General features: G+C 43.7%; 1 protein-coding gene across 1 annotated transcript in view; it reads right to left on the reverse strand.

Annotated features, from left to right (window-relative positions):
* LOC126262967 (putative ferric-chelate reductase 1 homolog) overlaps positions 1–19,345 on the reverse strand; it is a 359,981-nt gene that overhangs the window by 174,807 nt on the left and 165,829 nt on the right. The gene's annotated exons all lie outside the window — the stretch shown is intronic.

Genomic DNA, 19,345 nt, shown 5'->3' on the forward strand with positions numbered 1-19,345 from the left:
GCCACATTAATCAGCATTTCACTATGCAAATTATGGACTGCAGTGTTAGAGAATGTGTGTGTGTGTGTGTGTGTGTGTGTGTGTGTGTGTGTGTGTGTGTGTGTGTGTGTGTGGTAAGGATAAGCTGTTCATTTTACTGATCAAGTCATTTTTCCAGAGGATGGTAGATGACCAACTACGAGGTTAGAAATTTGGGGTTTAACCACTGATTGCAACGAAACAGTACCGATATTTGGTTACTCGAGGCATGGGTCAGGACCTGACGTTAGGTTTTCCAGTCGTAACGTCTTTGGACTTCTTACAAATACACTGTTGTGCGAAAGTTACGGGCGAAATTAAGTTTCGCATGATGTGTCACTGTTAAGTAACACAGCTCAATGAAACTTTACCATTAACGTAACTGCTACAGTATAGTATAGAAGGTAACGAATAAATACGGAAGAAGACTAAAACGACACTTCTATTGCAAGACAGTAGGCGCACGGAAGGCACCACGATTCGGCGAATGGACTGGCCTGTCCGTTACCCCCGATTTAAAACGCATCTAAGACGTGTAAAAAGTGTTGGGGAGACGTTTTGCAGCACATCCACAGTAGTAGAGCTACCTGTGGCCACCCCACATTCCATTATTGCCAAATTTATTCAAGATGGCAGCGATGACGTCATCCAAGATAGCAACATGTAGACTTGGCAACAGTGAATGACGTCATTCAATATTGCGGATTTTGGCGGGAAGATAGGGCAGTTGGGCTACCTCCTCTAACCAAACCCTCCAGAAAAAAATTGGCGGGAAATTCAAATTCCACCAGGATAATGCGTCACACCACGAAAATGGCGGGAAAATAGACCAATTGGGCTACATCCACTAACCTAACCCCCAAACCCATAGAAAATTGCGGCAAGTTCAAATTCCAGCACGATAATGGAGGGAAAACCGGACTTTTGATTATTATTTAAACAATATCATGCAAATGTGTTCGCCCCTGGGTCTGCACTGCAACTGACGTAGTTCAAATAGGTGCCACCAGAGGGCACTCTCGTGGCATTACATCATGACAAGTACAGTTATTCAAGATGGCTGCACCCAATGTATCCACCACGAGCTCCAGAGCTCAAGTGGTTTAGTTCATATTGTCAACACCAGAGGACGCCACCGCGACCTCGGGTGATGACAAGATCAACAAGTGGCCACGAAAGCCTTAACAATTTTGTACAAGATCGTTCGCTTTATCTCGCGTCGCCTCACCGGCCCGCAACCGTCCGACCGCTCACGTCACAGCCTTAGGTCGGTTGGCGCCGAAGTTGTTAGCTGGACAGTGGAATCTGCCCTGTCAGCTGCAGTCGAGACCCAGGATATTGTATAAATAATAATAAAGACAAGTCCTGTTTTCCCGCAATTATCGTGCTGGAATTTGAACTTGCCGCCATTTTCTAGGGGGCTGCGGGTTAGGTTAGTGGAAAAAACCCAATTGATCTATTTTCCCGCCATTTTCGTGGTGTGACGCGTTATCCTGCTGGAATTTGAATTTCCCGCCATTTTTTTTCTGGAGGGTTAGGTTAGTGGAGGTAGCCCAATTGCCCTATCTTCCCACCAAAATTCAAACTTACCGCCAAAATCCGCGATCTTGGATGACGTTATGCGCTGTTGCCAATTCTACATGCCACCATCTTGGATTATGTCATCGTCAACATCTTGAATAAATTTGGTAACAATGGAATGTGGGGTGGCACACAGGTAGCTCTACTACTATCCACATGCACAAACGACCACCCAGTGGTTGCCAACAGCGTAGGTGGAGAAACAGAACGCCCTACGACAAGAACTATTTCAAGATTGTGACCAGCAGGGGAGAACATTGCAGATCATGCAGTGTTGTCCATGGTGATCATATGTCCTATTAAGGACCATACCCCGCCTCTTCCAGCGTCAAGGAGACCATCATGAATAGCGGTGACTTCATTGTAGTTACACTTTGAACGAAAAGTGTGATTTGATCGTCCCATTGAGTATTTCTTGCCATTATCCTTTTGAACTACATTGCACCAGTTACTTCTATGTATGGTGTAAGTTTCGTGGAGCTATGTTGTTTCAGAGTGACACCGTGCGGAAGTTACTTTCGTCTTTAAGTCTTGCACCCCGGTGTATTCGCGAGTCGTTAGTAACAAAGACAGGTCCAGTAGGAGCGAATTTAAGAACCGCATTGTCCTAAGTAGACAAGCAACAAAAATTCAGTTTTATGGAGCACACACGTTAGATCAGATATGAAGAGAAAAATATTTAAACCAAATGAAGTATGGCAATGTAATGAGCAGGAACGTGGGAAATAAAATATTAAGTGGAACTTATTGTCAACGGGGGTGAGATATGGTGAGATATGGTAGGTTGACACTATAGGATAGGAACCTCGGTTCATTGTAATGGATACAATCTGAGCATAATGACATAGTATGGACATGTATGCTGTGTGAGAAGACTGATGGCCTAAGATGATGATAGAATGAATTCCAGCTAATAGAAGAACCCCAACACAGTATGGGAAGAGGGAGTCAGACGAGCTGTGTCAGAGGAATCTGCTGGCGAAAGACTGGAAATGAAGACTTTGTAATCTAGTATCCGAGAAAACCATTATAATGTTTCATTACATCGCAAAAAAATAAGTAGAAAAATCAGTCAACGAAACTTTTTACAGACATAATACGTGACCAAATGGAAGCATATAGGTGGGAAAAAACATGCGTGAATAGGGAAAGAACTGCCTGATTAAACCAAATTTCGCATAGACGTTTATGTGGCCTACAGTGTAATATCTAATCATTTTGTTGTTGTCTTCAGTCCTGAGACTGGTTTCATGCAGCTCTCCGTGCTACTCTATCCTGTGCAAGCTGCTTCATCTCCCAGTACCTACTGCAACCTACATCCTTCTGAATCTGCTTAGTGTATTCATCTCTTTGTCTCCCTATACGATTTTTACCCTCCACGCTGCCCTCCAATATTAAATTGGTGATCCCTCGATGCCTCAGAACATGTCCTACCAACCGATCCCTTCTTCCAGTCAAGTTGTGCCACAAACTCCTCTTCTCCCCAATTCTATTAAATACCTCCTCATTAGTTATGTGATCTCCCCAGCTAATATTCAGCATTCTTCTGTAACACCACATTTCGAAAGCTTCTATTCTCTTCTTGTCTAAACTATTTATCGTCCACGTTTCACTTCCATACATGGCTACACTCCATACAAATACTTTCAGAAACGACTTCCTAACACTTAAACCTATACTCGATGTTAACAAATTTCTCTTCTTCAGAAATGCTTTCCTTGCCATTGCCAGTATACATTTTATATCCTCTCTACTTCGACCATCATCAGTTATTTTACTCCCAAAATAGCAAAACTCCTTTACTACTTTAAGTGTCTCATTTCCTAATCTAATTCCTCAGCATCACGCGATTTAATTTGACTACATTCCATTATCCTCGTTTTGCTTTCGTTGGTGTTCATCTTATATCCTCCTTTCAAGACAGTGTCCATTCCGTTCAACTGCTCTTCCAAGTCCTTTGCTGTCTCTGATATCATTACAATGTCATCGGAGAACCTCAAAGTTTTTATTTCTTCTCCATGGATTTTAATACCTACTCCGAATTTTTCTTTTGTTTCCTTCACTGCTTGCTCAATATACAGATTGAATAACATCGGTGAGAGGCTACAACCCTGTCTCACTCCTTTCCCAACCACTGCTTCCATTTCATGCCCCTCAACTCTTATAACTGCCATCTGCTTTCTGTACAAATTGTAAATAGCCTTTCGGTCCCTGTATTTTACCCTTGCCACCTTCAGAATTTGAAAGAGTATTCCAGTAAACATTGTCAAAATCTTTCTCCAGGTCTACAAATGCTAGAAACGTAGGCTTGCGTTTCCTTAATCTTCCTTCTAAGAAAAGTCGTACGGTCAGTAATGCCTCACGTGTTCCAACATTTCCACGGAATCCAAACTGATCTTCCCCGAAGTCGGCTTCTACCAGTTCCTCCATTCGTCTGTAAAGAATTCGCGTTAGTATTTTGCAGGTGTGAATTGTTAAACTGATAGTTCGGTAATTTTCACATTTGTCAACACCTGCTTTCTTTGGGATTGGAATTATTATATTCTTCTTGAAGTCTGAGGGTATTTCACCTGTCTCTTACATCTTGCTCACCAGATGGTAGAGTTTTGTCGTGACTGGCTCTCCCAAGGCCATCAGTAGTTCTAATGGAATGTTGTCTACTCCCGGGGCCTTGTTTCGACTCAGGTCTTTCAGTGCTCTGTCAAACTCTTCACGCAGTATCTTATCTGCCATTTCATCTTCATCTACATCCTCTTCCATTTCCGTAATATTGTCCTCAAGAACATCGCCCTTGTATAGACCCTCTATATACTCCTTCCACCTTTCTGCCTTCCCTTCTTTGCTTAGAACTGGGTTGCCATCTGAGCTCTTGATATCCATACAAGTAGTTCTCTTTTCTCCAAAGGTCTCTTTAATTTTCCTGTAGGCAGTATCTATCTTACCCCTCATGAGATAAGCCTCTACATCCTTACATTTGTCTTCTAGCCATCCCTGCTTAGCTATTTTGCACTTCTTGTCGATTTCATTTTTGAGACGTTTGTATTCCTTTTTGCCTGCTTCACTTGCTGCATTTTTGTATTTTCTCCTTTCATCAATTAAATTCAGTCTCTCTTCTGTTACCCAAGGATTTCTACTAGCCGTCGTCTTTTTACCTACTTGAACCTCTGCTGCCTTCAATATTTCATCTCTCAAAGCTACCCATTCTTCTTCTACTGTATTTCTTTCCCCCATTCCTGTCAATTGTTCCCTTATGCTCTACCTGAAACTCTGTACAACCTCTGGTTCTTTCAGTTTATTCAGGTCCCATCTCCTTAAATTCATACCTTTTTCAGTTTCATAGTGCATACAAATTCTGCCCACCAGCTTACCGACTTGCCTACGTTGCATGTCCACAGAAGTTAAACCAAAGTGACCTTTTATTATTTCTTAACACAATGGCGACGGACTGCGCTACGTTGCCCACTGCTGGGGAAGGCTCAGTCCTCCACGCGTGTTCGGCCTCGGTCCCTTTCCTTTTCCTTTCCCGAGGTCCCGGCCGCCGTCAACGCTCAGGCGCACCTCTACCGTCGACCAGGGTCACGCACGAGCGCGCTAGCGGACAACAGCCTTACTAGCTCTGCTTCGGTTCTGCGAACGCATACTGCGGCCTCCGCCGTCTGAGCACTTTCATGTGTCACTGTAACAATACCCGACAAAAAGTCACCCGCACGGCAAATCGAGCAAATGTCGCGTAACAACGTCCATAGCCTAGATAATAGCGTCGACCCGGAAATGGAGCGTTCACTACTTCCTTCCGACATGCCAGATACAGCTTTAAGCCCCTCTTTGGGGAGTATATCCCGCTGAGGTATCACATTGCACAGACTGTTTACTGTTACGTTTCACACACTGCTCCAAATGACACAGATATTATCTGTGGCCTAAAGCCAGTTTTCTACGAGCGACTTTCTGGTCAAAATCTACTACTCTTAATGTTGTGCCTTTCGTGCATCCGTGTAAATCAGCAACGAACTACGTAGCGAGTTTGTCTATGACGTCAACTATCTACAGATTGTGCCGCGTGTGGAGTTCTAGATTTCGGAGTATGTTACACACAGCGCACGAGCAGAAACTTGTGTGTGTGTTGGCGTCTGCTAACACCGAAGTTTTAACCTGCTCTGGCCGAGCTCATTCCTGATAGAGAAATGGATACTGTGCTATCGCATCTTTCTGATCTATATTGTGTTCGTTTTGTTGTCGTCCCACACGGGAAAGCTTTGCAGAATGCCCTGGTATTTTTCCTACTCATACAATCGTACAGGAGACACGACCCACCTGAAAGCACGAAGTTCTTTTCCTTTTACACATATACGCATAAATAAAGTGAAAAAGTGTTTTGATGAAAATGATTTCAACAGTGAAAAAATCTTAATTATTCGCCGGGAATAATAATTGTAGATATTATTTGGCACTTAGCAAGGAAACCAGACACAAAGGATAAAGTTAGGAGGAGCTATTTTCTAGGTTTTAGATATTGTTTGATATGTTTGCAAGTACGTATTTTGTCCAGCAATTACTTGTCTATTCTAATCTTTCAGTTCTCACGATGTAGTGAATATTCCACGCGACCTCTGAAATAATATCCATTATGACTTGCTTCGTTCAGTGAAGATTATGGATTGTTCGTACATTTTGTATTTATATTTCGATTTTTTTCGTTAAAAGTGTAGACCCTGACAGTCTCACTTTCACGGCTGATGTGCCAAACTGCGCAGCAGAAAACACAGTTTTCGTGCTAACGTGTGAACGAAAATGATCACTAGAGACAGACCACAATCAGTGCAGGGATAAACCGCCAGGGTCGCTGCAGTAGATTCGCTAGTCCTGAGGAGTGAAATGCGAGAACAAAGTCGATCGTGTCAAAGGGGCTTCATATCGGGTCATTTAGCAGGATAAAACTAGGAACGCATCCATCCCCAGGAACATACTCAAGACGAAAATATAGAAAAAAGGGCAATACTTTGTTATCAGGAATACTGAAACATTTTGTCTCATGTCTCGGGTAAATTGTATGGGCGAGCCCAAATTCATGGTGCTAATGCACCTCTCTCCACCAAGATACGAGATCATGGAACCATCTCTGGCCAGGACTACACTCTCCACATTCAGGAAGTGGAGAATTGTGGGTGCAATCTACTACGACTTGCATCACTCTAAAAACAAATTCACGATTCGTCAGACTACACTGCATGCCTCCAGTCAGCTGTCCAGTTCCGTGTTTATTGGCTTATTGAAGAGGTGCAGCTTGATGTGATGCTGTGATAACTGCCTTCTGCGGGTATGATGTCGGTCACATGCAGTTCTCATGACCATGTTCGCTCGAACACTGAGATGGACCTGCATTCTCTGACCTCAGCACTTCCTGTCGTGTTTGAAACAATCTTTGACAGGGTGTGACAGTACTCCTTTGTCTCTTTTACGTTGTTACGTCGTCTTCACAGTACATCATTCCTTTTGGACGCGTTGGACAGTTCGCTTTGATATGCCATGAAATCTGTAAACTTCATACACGAAGCTGTCACTGACACAGGAGACAAAATTTGATACTGTCTCTAAAACGTGGTTGGATGCAGCTCTACACTATTCTGTGCACCCCTTTTCACCATTGCACTGTTCACGTATTTCAACCGGAGCGGAGTAGTCAAATATTGGTCTCCCTCTAAAACATTTACACGCACATTTCCCTCAATTACTATATTAACTATTCTTTGATGGCTCAGGATGTGACCTGTCAACCTACCCCTCTTTCAGTCAGGTTATGCCATAGGAATCTCTTCACCCCAAACTACATTCAGTACCTCCACTTTAGTTGTTCGATCCACCCATCTAATCTTCAGCATTCTTCTGTAACATTACATTTCAAAAGCTTCCATTCCGTTCTTGTATGAAAGATTTATCATCCAGGTTTCATTTACGTACAAGACAACATCCCAGACCAATATTTTCAAAGGAAAACTTCCCGAAACGTTTTTATGCGACGTTCAAAAATATGTTTTCTGAATAGCTTTTCTGCAATTTATATCTTTACTTCTGATATCTCCAGTTTTTTGCACCCAAACGGCAAAACCAAATCACTACTTTAAGTATGTTGTTGTTGTGGTCTTCAGTCCTGAGACTGATTTGATGCAGCTCTCCATGCTACTCTATCCTGTGCAAGCTTCTTCATCTCACAGTACCTACTGCAACCTACATCCTTCTGAATCTGCTTCGTGTATTCATCTCTTGGTCTCCCTCTACGATTTTTACCCTCCACGCTGCCCTCCAATGCTAAATTTGTGATCCCTTGATGCCTCAAAACATGTCCTACCAACCGATCCCTTCTTCTAGTCAAGTTGTGCCACAAACTTCACTTCTCCCCAATCCTATTCAATACCTCCTCATTAGTTATGTGATCTACCCATCTAATCTTCAGCATTCTTCTGTAGCACCACATTTCGAAAGCTTCTATTCTCTTCTTGTCCAAACTATTTATCGTCCATGTTTCACTTCCATACATGGCTACACTCCATACAAATACTTTCAGAAACGACTTCCTGACATTTAAATCTATACTCGACGTTAGCAAATTTCTCTTCTTCAGAAACGCTTTCCTTGCCATTGCCAGTCTACATTTTATATCCTGTCTACTTCGACCATCAGTTATTTTGCTCCCCAAGTAGCAAAACTCCTTTACTACTTTAAGTGTCTCATTTCCTAATCTAATCCCCTCAGCATCCCCCGATTTAATTTGACTACATTCCATTATCCTCGTTTTGTTTTTGTTGATGTTCATCTTATATCCTCCTTTCAAGACACTGTCCATTCCGTTCAACTGCTCTTCCAAGTCCTTTGCTGTCTCTGACAGAATTACAATCTCATCGGCGAACCTCAAAGTTTTTACTTCTTCTCCATGAATTTTAATACCTACTCCGAATTTTTCTTTTGTTTCCTTTACTGCTTGCTCAATATACAGATTGAATAACATCGGGGAGAGGCTACAACCCTGTCTCACTCCTTTCCCAACCACTGCTTCCCTTTCACGCCCCTCGACTCTTATAACTGCCACCTGGTTTTTGAACAAATTGTAAATAGCCTTTCGCTCCTTGTATTTTACCCCTGCCACCTTCAGAATTTGAAAGAGTATTCCAGTTAACGTTGTCAAAAGCTTTCTCTAAGTCTACAAGTGCTAGAAACGTAGGTTTGCCTTTTCTTAATCTTTCTTCTAAGATAAGTCGTAAGGTTAGTATTGCCTCACGAGTTCCAACATTTCTACGGAATCCAAACTGATCTTCCCCGAGGTTCGCTTCTACCAGTTTTTCCATTCGTCTGTAAAGAATTCGTGTTAGTATTTTGCAGCTGTGACTTATTAAACTGATAGTTCGGTAATTTTCACATTTGTCAACACCTGCTTTCTTTGGGATTGGAATTATTATATTCTTCTTGAAGTCTGTGGGTATTTCGCCTGTCTCATACATCTTGCTCACCAGATGGTAGAGTTTTGTCATGACTGGCTCTCCCAAGGCCATCAGTAGTTCTAATGGAATGTTGTCTACTCCCGGGGCCTTGTTTCGACTCGGGTCTTTCAGTGCTCTGTCAAACTCTTCACGCAGTATCTTATCTCCCATTTCATCTTCATCTACATCCTCTTCCATTTCCATAATACTGTCCTCAAGTACATCGCCCTTGTATAAACCCTCTATATACTCCTTCCACCTTTCTGCCTTCCCTTCTTTGCTTAGAACTGGGTTGCCATCTGAGCTCTTGATATTCATACAAGTGGTTCTCTTCTCTCCAAAGGTCTCTTTAATTTTCCTGTAGGCAGTATCTATCTTACCCCTAGTGAGACAAGCCTCTACATCCTTACATTTGTCCTCTAGCCATCCCTGCTTAGCCATTTTGCACTTTCTGTTGATCTCATTTTTGAGACGTTTGTATTCCCTTTTGCCTGCTTCATTTACTGCATTTTTATATTTTCTCCTTTCATCAATTAAATTCAATATTCCTTCTGTTACCCAAGGATTTCTACTAGCCCTCGTCTTTTTACCTACTTGATCCTCTGCTGCCTTCACTACTTCATCCTTCAAAGCTACCCATTCTTCTTCTACTGTATTTCTTTCTCCTATTCCTGTCAATTGTTCCCTTATGCTCTCCCTGAAACTCTGTACAACCTCTGGTTCTTTCAGTTTATCCAGGTCCCATCTCCTTAAATTCCCACCTTTTTGAGTTTCTTCAGTTTCAATCTGCAGTTCATAACCAATAGATTGTGGTCAGAATCCACATCTGCCCCTGGAAATGTCTTACAATTTAAAACCTGGTTCCTAAATCTCTGTCTTCCCATTATATAATCTATCTGATACCTATTAGTATCTCCAGGATTCTTCCAGGTATATAACCTTCTTTTATGATTCTTGAACCAAGTGTTAGCTATGATTAAGTTATGCGCGGTGCAAAATTCTACAAGGCGGCTTCCTCTTTCATTTCTTCCCCCCAATCCATATTCACCTACTATGTTTCCTTCTCTCCCTTTTCCTACTGACGAATTCCAGTCACCCATGACTATTAAATTTTCGTCTCCCTTCACTACCTGAATAATTTCTTTTATCTCGTCATACATTTCATCAATTTCTTCATCATCTGCAGAGCTAGTTGGCGTATAAACTTGTACTACTGTAGTAGGCATGGGCTTCGTGTCTATCTTGGCCACAATAATGCGTTCACTATGCTGTTTGTAGTAGCTAACCCGCACTCCTATGTTTTTATTCATTATTAAACCTACTCCTGCATTACCCCTATTTGATCTTGTATTTATAACCCTGTAATCACCTGACCAAAAGTCTTGTTCCTCCTGCCACCGAACTTCACTAATTCCCACTATATCTAACTTTAACCTATCCATTTCCCTTTTTAAATTTTCTAACCTACCTGCCCGATTAAGGGATCTGACATTCCACGCTCCGATCCGTAGAATGCCAGTTTTCTTTCTCCTGATAACGACGTCCCTCATTTCATAATCAGCCCTCAGCCTTGCCACAGTGGTAACACCGGTTTCTGTCAGATCATCTAAGTTCAGCATTGTCGGGCTGGGCTAGCACTTGGATGGGTGACCATCCGGACTGCCGAGCGCTGCTGGCACGCGGGGTGCAGTCAGGCCTTGTGAGTCAAACTGAGGAGCTACTTGATTGAGAAGTAGCGGCTCCGGTCTCGTAAACTGACATACGGCCGGGTAAGCCGTGTGTTGGGCACACGCCCCTCCGTATCCGCATCCAGTGACTCCTATTTGTTGAGGATGACACAGCGGCCTGTCGGTACCGTTGGGCCTTCCAAGGTCTGTTTGGACGGAGACACTTCATGATCAGCGCCTGATTTAATTCACCTACATTCCATTGCCACTGTTTTATTTTTGACGTTCAGTTTATAACCTCTTTTCAAGGCACTATCCGTTCCATTTAGCTGCTCTCCCAAGCACTAGCACTCTCAGGCAAAATTACCATCTTATTGGCACTATGGGACCTAACATCTGAGGTCATCAGTCCCATAGAACGTGGAACTACTTAAACCTAACTAACCTAAGGACATCACACACACCCATGCCCGAGGCAGGATTCGAACCTGCGACCGTAGCAGTCGCGCGGTTCCAGACTGTAGCGCCTAGAACCACTCTGCCACACCGCCGGCTATTGGCTAGCCTCGAAGTTTATTTTTTCTCGCCGAACTTTAATTCCCTTTCCCAATTCCACTTTAGTTTCTATTACAGCTTATTCAGTGTACAAACTAGGTAGGGTACAACCCTGTGTCATTCTTCTGAATTATTGCTCGCCTTCCATTTCCTTCGACTCTCAGCTGTAGTCTGGTTTCTGTACAAGTTGTAAATAAGGTTTCGCTCCTGTATTCTATCTCTGCTATATTCAAAATTTCGAAGAGAGTATTACAGTCAACGTTATCAAAAGCTTTCTCCAAATGTGCAAGTGCTGTGAATGTAGATTTGCATTTCTCCAGTTATCAGTTATGAGAAGTCTTAGCGCTATACATTCCTGACATGGTCTGTTTGGGAGCGATCTACAGTGTATGGTAACTGAAGAAAACGTCACAAGGCACGATCGCTAGAACACCGTATTATTGTATGACCAGTTTAGACAGAGCTATGCTACGTTGCCAGCTGGTAATGAGCTGGAACACTTGCAATCGATACAATACAGTTATGTTTATAGTTGTCCGTAATACTTCTCCATTTGAAATGCCGATGACTGGTGATCTTCATGATCGTGACGGTTTGCATATACAGTGTGAAACGATTTAACACTCATGGATAATTTGTTGTGAAGTTAAGATCCGAGTACAGCATACCTGTGTCATGATCAGTCATCCAATAAAATACTGTTTTACTGATTTTGGCTTCTGAAGTTCAGTTACCAGATCATAGCGTCGGGCTGGGCTAGCACTTGGATGGGTGACTATCCGGACTGCCGAGCGCTGCTGGCACGCGGGGTGCAGCCAGGCCTTGTGAGTCAAACTGAGGAGCTACTTGATTGAGAAGTAGCGGCTCCGGTCTCGTAAACTGACATACGGCCGGGTCAGGGAAGCAGTCCATTTTCTGTATTCAGAAAGGCCCGTACAGGACCTGCAACATACGGTCGTGCATTATCCTGCTGAAGTGTAGGGTTTCGCAGGGATCGAATGAAGGGTAGAGCCATGGGTCGTAACATCTGAAACTTAACGTCCACTGTTCAAAGTGCCGTCAATGCGAACAAGAGGTGACCGAGACGTGTAACCAATGGTACCCCATACCATCACGCCGGGTGATACGGCAGTATGGCGATGACGAATACACGCTTCCAATGTGCGTTCACCGCGATGTCACCAAACACGGATGCGACCATCATGATGCTGTAAATGGAACCTGAATTCATCCGAAAAAAATGACGTTTTGCCGTTCGTCGTTGGGTACACCGTCGCAAGCGGTCCTGTCTGTGATGCAGCGTCTAGGTTAACCGCAGCCATGGTCTCAGAGCTGATAGTCCATGCTGCTGCAAACGTCGTCGAGCTGTTCGTGGAGATGGTTGTTTTGCAAACGTCTTGTTAACGCAGTGATCGAGACGTGGCTGCACGATCCGTTACAGCCATGCGGGTAAGGTGCCTGTCATCTCGACTGCTAGTGATACGAGGCCGTTGGGATCCAGCACTGCGTTCCGTATTACCCTCCTGAACCCACCGATTCCATATTCTGCTAACAGTCATTGGATCTCGACCAACGGGAGCAGCATTGTCGCGATACGATAAACCGCAATCTCGATAGGCTACAATCCGACCTTTATCAAAGTCGGTAATGTGATGGTACGCATTTCTCCTCCTTACACGAGGCATCACAACAACGTTTCACCAGGCAACGCCGGTCAACTGCTGTTTGGGTATGAGATATCGGTTGGAAACTGTCCTCATGTCAGCACGTTGTAGGCGCCAACCTTCTGTGAATGATCTGAACAGCTAATCATTTGTATATCACAGCATCTTCTTCCTGTAGCAAGTCATCCTCGTGGTGTAGCAATTTTAATGGCCAGTAGTGTAATTATGAACGAACGTCATCTAATCCACGTGCGTTGTTTCAGGGGAGGAACTAGTCAAAATAGTGCAAAGAACAATGGTCTTTCGTTTCACAGTAATTTGCACTGTATTTCTACCCCGTCATTTCGCGGAAGTATTTTCCGCTATGAGAAATCGTTTCTTCCCCCCCTCCCCAACACGTAACTGTCGCGCCCACAAAGGCGTGTTTGGGTGTCTCGCCGGCGGCAGTCCAATGGATCGTGGTAACCGTTAGGCGAAAACGAAGTCCCGCTGTTCGCTAGAGGAGGAAGACAGGAGAGGAGAGAGGATAACGTGAGTTTCTCCGCCGCAGGCCCCACACTGGGCTTCGTCCACCGTCGTCATCACGCATACTCCCGTGTGACCTGGCTACGCCTTTCAAAATGGCACCGAATGAATTTCACTCAACAACGTAATCACGAAGTGTGGCATAATCCAGAACCAGTAGTTTTCCGCTGATGTGTGACGCAAACACATACGATAAGAGCAAATCTGATTTATCGCAAAGTGATCTGTCTAGCGTCACACCTCACATGCTTAGGACTGAAAGTAAATTGCGATTACCTAACCTAGGAACTTAAAGAACACCAGGTTATATTGTGCAATACTAGTCGAATCAAACAGCTTTAAATTGAAAGTTACATCACTTTCTCGTTTGAAATTATGCAATGAAAAAAAAATGCTGATGGTTCTCATATTCCGTGTACTGCTATTCAATGGCAACCTTACAGCTTACCGTGTTGAAAATATTTGAAATGACAATCCTGGCCACAGCACTGGTGATTTAACACGACCTTCACTGCCTAAGCACCTAAACAAACTGACAATGAGAAACACACTTAATACCTATACCATCTCGAATACACAGACACGTATTCTCTCTGAAGGTTCCTTTTCCATGGAACTATAAATTCACCTTTTCGTAGCTAGTTCCTTGAAGACTATTCTGTAATCCTCCATTCGGTCATCGAGCGAGATCAGAAGACTATGATCTCTAAGTATGTACAGCGAAATCCCTAGTGTTAGGTGACTGCATAAATTTCTAAAAATAAAAAGGCGGAGGTTAGGATGCAGGGAAACAGCCGTGCGTTCACCCGAGTAACGACGCAACGATCTGGTGAAACAAATATGAATCAACTTTGATTCCATAATGAATATATGTACACAGCGACTGTGGATTAGTTAAGGAAGGATAGGAACATAGCGATAAGTCGCAGTGCCACTTTTGTTGTTCTCACCTATCCAGATTTCAGCTACAAATAGCCATCCTCAGTGCTTTTGAGTGAGTTACTATCTGACAAACTCGCACCAGCACATGTCACCATATGACATAGCCTATACACCAGTAAAGTCATACAGTGACATGTACTGCTGCAATTTTGTTCCATAGTGACTCACTAGAAAGCAGTGAAGATGCCTATTTGCAGTTAAAATCTGGATATGCAATAATAATATAGGTACAGCGATCAACTGCTGTGCTCTTATCCTTCCGAGTATAAGTGACCAGACTGGTATTCTAACCCTGTTACTTTAAATGTGAATCCAGTGCCCCCATCATTCGGTCAGACAGTTCTCATTGTCAGATATTTCCTCGTTGTCTATAGCCATTATCATTTTTGCGTAACTTGAGTAATTTTTAGTGTATTATTAGGTGGTAGTGACAGGACGAGGTGTGTCTTTCAAAATTAGAGCCACATCCATCTCCTTCCTGCATAATTTTTTTTCAGGCCTACTTCCCAACTCAAAATTTCTGTAGCATTTTCTACTGTGATTAGAACAGCAGAACCTCAGTCTCTCAACTATACACGGGGAATAAGGCTTAAATCTTACCTACAACAGCACAGACAACTCGCTGTTAAATAAAATTTACGTCGTGAAAGGGACTCTACAAACCAAGTTACAATGGCTAGCCTACATGCCGAAGTCACCGTTGACTAACTGGTTACTATACAGCTGGAAGGTAACCAAGTTCACATCCAATAAACCGACAGCAAATTCAAAAACCCATGACAAGCAGAGGGAGACCCCACAATGAGGGGATGTTCTCGAAAAAAAAAAAAAAATGAGATTAAACCATCTCGCCCTTAAAAGGGCGAAACGAAAAGTATTTACAATAAAAAATTCATTCACATCTGAACACTTTGGACATTTACAATAAAGTGCTGATGTATTTTTCCCAGTCGACTGCACTTCTGAGTTAAAACCATTCTATGCAATGCAATAATACTTAGTCTTTCAGAAATCTACGTTGACCACTGAAGTAGAGTGTTATTCACAAATACGTCTGCAGTTTCAGACGACGACTGTCGAACAAAGAAAGGAAATTAGTCGCATACGTGGACATAGCCCCTCTGCAAGTATTTTTAAATCCAATTATAGGTGTTGAATATGGGCACTGTTTGTGACGCAGCGAACTTTAATACGTCATTCAAGCCACTAACACAAATTGTGTGGGAAGGCGCGAAATAAGCCATCTTTGGAAATCTTTTCATTTGGTTGCCCATCTGCAGGTGCGAACTACACGGGCCAGTCTATGTTCGATGTCAAAGTGTAATAACCATTCACAGATGGTAGGTGGTAGCAGTAGCAGGAAAGGGTATATTGAGCTACTCCGTGGAAAGCAATGCAGTCGTTACTGTATTGCAGAAACGGAGCGATTTATCTGACTTCCGAAAGGCTTTAGTCTTCGAACCGAGGGTGGAAGCATTTCCGAAGCGGCTTAGTTCGTAGACTGTTTGCTTGCCGCCGTGGTTGTAATACACCATGCACGGGAAAATGGCGCTATTCAAAACCGGCGCCGAGGCAACAATTGTGCACCACGGGCTATAGATGACGTGTGTTAACGATGGCTGTGGGGATGTGTAAGGGCGAATAGAGATGGAACTCTTTAGCAACTGACCGTCCAGATGAACCAAAGGGCTACCAACAGCGTCTCCTCGACCGTTTAGCAAACGTTGCCGCGTATGGGCCACCGCAGCTATGGACTGGTTCATGCACCCGTGTTGACTGCTGTTGATCGACGACGAAGGCTGGAATTTGCACTCTAGCACCGGAACTGGATGTTCACTGTGTGGCGGCAGGTGGCCTTGTCAGATGAATCACGTTTTATGCTCCATCGAATAGATGGCTGTTATGTATGCCGCGAAACGTCTGAAAGCAAACACCCTACATGCATGTACGAGGGTAGACCAGAAAGTAAGTTCCGATCGGCCGCGAAATGGGAACCAGTGGGAAAATCCGGTAAAGGTTTGCACAGATGTGTTGGTCAGTGTCTCTAGTATGCCCGTCGATCGTGTCGCGTCGGTCTTTTTAGTTTTGAGTGAACAGTGAGCACGTAAAGATGCGTAGGGAATAGCGTCTTCTGCCAAGTATAAGGGCCTGGTCAGAGATTTCGCCTGTGTCATGCAACCCACATAACAACTGTCTAGCAGTTCCTACTTCATGCCAATTCTCGGCTGCACACTGCAGGGGCAATAAAGACGATCGTGCAATACAGTCCGTAATTGGCTCCCCCCTGAGTCTCATCTCTGCTCAAAAGAACCGCTGGCTATGAAGACAAAATTTTTCCATAGATGAGCTGTAGACCAGTGCAGGTAACTGGCCGAAAGCACAGGCGGCTGCTTTCTATGACGAGGATATTGGAAAGTTGATACAACACGACAACAAAACTAGAAGTTGGAGCGGCGTCTATGTACAGAAGTAGGTGGAAGGTGTACCTAACTGTTGCAAATAACACGTTTCTGGTTTTCATTATGGTTCCCATTTCGCGACCGATCGAAACTTACTTTCTAGACAGGCCTCGTATTATGGTCTGGGGAATGTTTTCGTGGCATTCCCAGGATGTCATTCTGGAATGCACAATTGATCAGAACTAACATGCATCTATCCTTGGGGATAATGAGCAGTCCTACATGCAGTTTATCCCCGGCAAGATGGCGTCTACCAGGAGGACAATGCAACGCGTGACAGCTCACAGTGTACGTGCGTGGTTCGAACAGCAGCGGGAGTCATTTACTGTACACCCCCCCCCCCCCCCCCCCCGGACACCATGGATTAAAACCCAATCTAATATCTGTGGGACCACATCGATCGCGATGTCCGCGCCATGGATCCTCAGCCGAGAAATCACGGGCAGTGGAGTTGGCATGGCTCCACAAACCTTTCGGTACGCCTCAGAACATGCCTGACATTCTTCCTGCACATCTCGCAGCCGTCCGCGCTTCAGAAGATGGTTATTCAGGCTCCTGACAGGTGGTCACAATGTGACTAGACAGTGTAATTCAAAGTGACAATACAGAGCAAGTGACTTGTCTGCACGTTCTGACACGCCTGTCCCCTAGTGGAACTATGCTGCGGTACGGTACTTTTAACGAATAAAAATTTTGAGTAGTGCTTTCTATTCACGGACGTGAGTAATTAACCTGTATGTCTTAGTTTTCATGCAGCAGTCTTCTGAAATCGCGGAGGTACTTATAGACAGCGCTTTATTATTGTTACATATTGTGACTACGGTCACCTTTCTCACTTTACTAATGCCAGGCTTTTCAAAACATTGTTTTGTAAACCATATTTTGTTGAACATGCAAACTTGTGTACATAGTTCCGCGTAGTCGGCGCGTACACAACTTTTCCACAACAGCGCAGGCGCAGCGCTCGTCCGTCTCCGCACTACGAGATGGCGCTGTCTTAGAGACTGACCAAATTCAGGTTCCGCCGATCCGCGTATTAATATGTAACGCAGCCAATGAGACTGCTGCTAACGTAGAACCTTTTCTCCTTGCGGATCACACTCGTGCAGTGATACCTGAAGGCTCAAGGTATTATAACAAGTGTACAGACCTCCGATTAGTCAATCTGCATTTGCCGGTACCAGTCTATAGTCAAGTTTCAGTCTGCGCCTAATAAGATTATCATATTCCTGTACATAGCCATGAAGAGAAATGTATAGACACTTTGTCCAGTATCAGAGATATGTGAGAATAAAATTAACGTACCAAGACCAAAGGAACTTCGGATTGTCAATTGTAAATAGCATCCAGAACCAAGTTAAGTTATTTTTATGCTTATTATTTTAATAAATGTGTGTGAAAATCAAGTTCTGTTTAAAGTTGGTCACCGTCAATCTGCTACTCTAAGCGTGCAAGTGGCATTTCTATCGTCTGACCTAACGGCACAAGATAAACACGCCACAATAAGACCACGAGACATATTGATGACACTCGCCTACTTCGTTAGAGCGACAAGTCAAATAATCTGATGGTGTGTGTACCGAAGATCTTACAGTACGCACACCACAGAAACTTAATATCAAAATTTTTAATTATAAAGAGAAACTTGAGTTTTTAGCATTTTGTCAATATTAATTTCAATCTTTCACCTCAAACCTTCGGAACAAGGACTCCAACGCAGAGGCACAGTTTCCGATTCGTACTACACCCAATGGCACTGTATCTTTACCGTTACACACTGAGATGACAAGTCATGGGATACCTCGTAATACGTGTTGCACCTCCTTTTGCCCGGCATTGTGCAGCAACTCTACGTGTCGTAGCCTTAAATCGTTGCAAGTCCCCTAAAGCAAAACTGAACCATACTGCCTCTACATCTGTTCATAATTGCGAAAGCTTTGCCAGGGCATGATTTTGTGCACGAACTGACCTCTCAATTATGTCCTGTAAGTGTTCTATTGGTTTTTGGTCAGGCGATCTGAATTGTCCAGAATGTGGTTGAAACCATTCGCGAAAATCTATGGTCTTGTTGTATTGTCCATTGTCATCTATAAAAATACTATCGTTGTTTGGGACATGAAGTCCACGAATGGCTCCAATTGGTCTCAAGTAGTCAAATATAAGCATTTCCAGTCGATGATCGGTTCGGTCAGACCAGGACACAGGCCGTTCCGTATTAACACAGCCCACCCCATTACGAAGCCAACACCAGCTTGGACAGTGCCTTCTTGACAGCTTGGGTTCATGGCTTCGTGGGGTCTGCGCCATACCCGAAGCCTGCCATCAGTTCTCTAAAACCGAACGTCATCTGACCAGGCACACGATTTTCCAGTCATCTACGGTCCAACCAATGTGGTCAGGAGCCCAGTAGAGGTGATGTGCTGTTCGCAAAGGCACACGCGTCGGTCTACTGCCATAGCCCA

The sequence above is a fragment of the Schistocerca nitens genome, chromosome 6 (genome assembly GCF_023898315.1).
Source record: "Schistocerca nitens isolate TAMUIC-IGC-003100 chromosome 6, iqSchNite1.1, whole genome shotgun sequence".
Lineage (NCBI taxonomy): Eukaryota > Metazoa > Arthropoda > Insecta > Orthoptera > Acrididae > Schistocerca > Schistocerca nitens.